Here is a 2,877-nt window from a genome sequence, read left to right as displayed (position 1 = left end):
TATCATTTGGGTAGCATTGGTGCTTGACATCTTACATAGAGTATTTCGACCCTGTAGGTTCCAGTCGGGAAACCGAAAGTGGACGTTGGACTAAGGATAACCTAGTGGACAGTCGACGAGCTCAATAGGATTTCAACCAAAGAACCTGAGTGTTGAAGTCGAATCCAAGGTGATCTAGTGGTTAAACGTTAACGCCTGAGCATCCGAGTCGGCTCAGAGTCGATCAGTAATAGTTGTAAAGCTCTGTAAGGCAAGTACCCCTGACCATTCTTTTATGGTTCAGTATATATGAATGAAATGTTCTTTTAGTTTTGAACAGGAACAGAAACATTTTAAGTTACGTATCCCCTGTGTTTGAAAATGTTGTTAAATATGTGTTTTTAGGCAAAAGTAACTTCTGAAAATACCTATCTCTAAAGTGTGATTAAAAATGGAAAAGAGGTTTTGAATAGTGTGTTGTGACAGAATTGATTTTAACAAGAGATAGGTAAAAATGATTTTGAAACTGGATAAAATGAATCAGATATTGGATAACATTGCGTAAGTGGCTAATTCGGTTGTCCGCATTACATAACTGATTAGTCCAGAATAGTTAATCAGAGACCTAGCTAGTCTCTGCGGATCCGGTGATTTTGTATGAAAGCCCGATCAGCTTTCCTAGACATTTTGTGTGATAATCCGGCCAACTATCCTAGATAATTTGTGTGGAGGCCTGATCAGCCATCCATAGATAAAATCCAATACATATCTTATTGTGATTTAGTGATTCCTATAACGGAACAGATGATTTTGTGGTTCAAGTAACGGAACAAGTGATTGAGGTTCCAGTAACGGAATAAATGATTTTGGGTCCCCGTAACGGGACAAATGGTTCTATGGTTCCTGTAATGGAACGGAAGGTTTGAAAATGAAAATAGCATGCTAAAATTGAACTCTGGTATTTATGCACAGCACACGACAGTTGATTTTGTTTTACAGAGCATGCTAGTTTTGATATCCAGTTTATACCTATTTTACATGTTTCTAACAAGTTATGAATTCTGTTCCTATAACTGCTTTACTTTAAATCATTTTTACTTGTTATTCATATAATGGTACTGTTGAGCAATTGATTGGTCACCCTTACAGAATGTTTTATATATGTATTGCAGATGCCTAGTAGATTCTTCCGCGGTAGTCAGGGCAGAGTTCCAGTTTCTTTCGTGTCAGGCTCCTCTGAGGTACTTGTGTTGGACCAAAGATGGTCTGTTGAGTTGCTGTATTAAGATAGTATTGTTCAAATCATTGTTATAGGTTGGTTTTATATTAAATGCAACCTAAGTCATACTTAAACCTGGAAAAGTTCTTGGTAAAGGGGTCGTAGTTATATTATTAATAATTTGAATTATGTGGTGATTAGTGACGTTAACTCCTGACCCCGGGGTTGAGGCCGTCACATGTTCGTGCACTCGTAAGAGAACACTGGATAAAGCTGAGTAAGAACTTGTGGTAGTTCGTAAGGAAGTTTTAGAGGAAGAAAAGAAGGTAGAAGAAGAAGAGAAAGTTGAAAAACCAGCTTCAGTAGAGATGGGTGATCAAGCGGAAAAACTGAAGGCTTTGATGGACTATTCTCAGCCTAAGATTAATGACATTCAGTCAAGCATCATCAGACCAGCCATCAGGGCTAATACTTTTGAGATCAAGTCAAGCACAATTTAGATGATATAGAACTCAATTCAGTTTGGGGGTTCTCCTACTGAAGACCCCAACATGCACATCAGGGATTTCATCGAGATCTGCGACACCTTCAAGTTTAATGATGTGACTGAAGATGCTATAAAGCTACGCCTCTTTCCATTCTCTCTAAGGGAAAAAGCTAAGTGTTGGTCACACTCTCTACCAGCAGGGTCTATCACCACTTGGGAGGATCTTGCTCAAAAGTTTCTGCTAAATTATTCTCCATGGAAAAGACTACTGTAATCAGGAATGCTCTTACTCAGTTTGCTCAGCAAACTGGAGAATCTCTGTGTGAGGCTTGGGATCAATATAAGGAGATGCTAAGGAAGTGCCTACACCATGGCATGCCTGATTGGATGATTATCAACTGTTTCTACAATGAATTGGGTGCTACTTCTACACCCATGCTTGATGTAGCATTAGGAGGAGCCTTGTGGGCTAAAAGCTACGATGAAGCTTATGAACTTATTAAACTGATGGCTGCTAATGAGTACCAGAATCCTTCCCAAAGGTTGACTCAGGGAAAAGTCGCAGGAATTCTGGAGTTAGACGCAGCAATTGTTATCGCTGCCCAACTTAAAGCTTTGACCATGAAGGTGGACATTTTGGCTAATTATGGAGTTAATCAAATCGCTAGTGTCTGTGAGCTTTGTGTTGTTGCCCACGAGACTGATCAGTGCACAATTTCTAGTGAATCAGCTCAGTTTGTGAGCAACTTCCAGCGATTGCAGCAACCAGTGCCAGCCACCTATCATCCCAACAACTGCAATCACCAGTGCCAGCCACCTATCATCCCAAATATTTCAGTTGGAGCAACACTCAGAATGTGGTTCAACAGCCTTATCAGCAATATCCAGTTAAGCAGTACAACACCCTGGTTTTCAGCAACCGCAATATGCACCAAGACAACAACTCCAGCTGCAACAAGCCAATGAAAAATCTGAATTAGAGGAGTTGAAGCTTATGTGCAAGAGTCAAGCCATTTCTATCAAGACCTTGGAAAATGAAATTGGGAAAATTGCCAATGCCTTGCTAAATTGTCAGGCTGGTACACTACCTAGTGACGCTGAAGTGCCAGGAAAGAGAGAAGCTAAGGAGCAGGTAATGGCAATCACTTTAAGGTCTGGAAAGGTTGCGAATCCCGAACAAACTCAAGTATTG

At 40.3% G+C, this 2,877-nt stretch overlaps 1 non-coding gene across 1 annotated transcript; it reads right to left on the bottom strand.

Annotated features, from left to right (window-relative positions):
• Positions 1 to 1,955: 1,955 nt before the first annotated feature.
• LOC141716415 (small nucleolar RNA R71) lies at positions 1,956 to 2,062 on the bottom strand. The gene has a single exon (XR_012573126.1). It is a non-coding gene; the product is annotated as a small nucleolar RNA R71 (small nucleolar RNA).
• Positions 2,063 to 2,877: the final 815 nt, after the last annotated feature.

This window comes from Apium graveolens, chromosome 3 (assembly GCF_009905375.1).
Source record: "Apium graveolens cultivar Ventura chromosome 3, ASM990537v1, whole genome shotgun sequence".
Lineage (NCBI taxonomy): Eukaryota > Viridiplantae > Streptophyta > Magnoliopsida > Apiales > Apiaceae > Apium > Apium graveolens.
The sequence above is the reverse complement of the archived record's forward strand: the minus strand, read 5'-3'. Positions and strand labels throughout refer to the sequence as shown.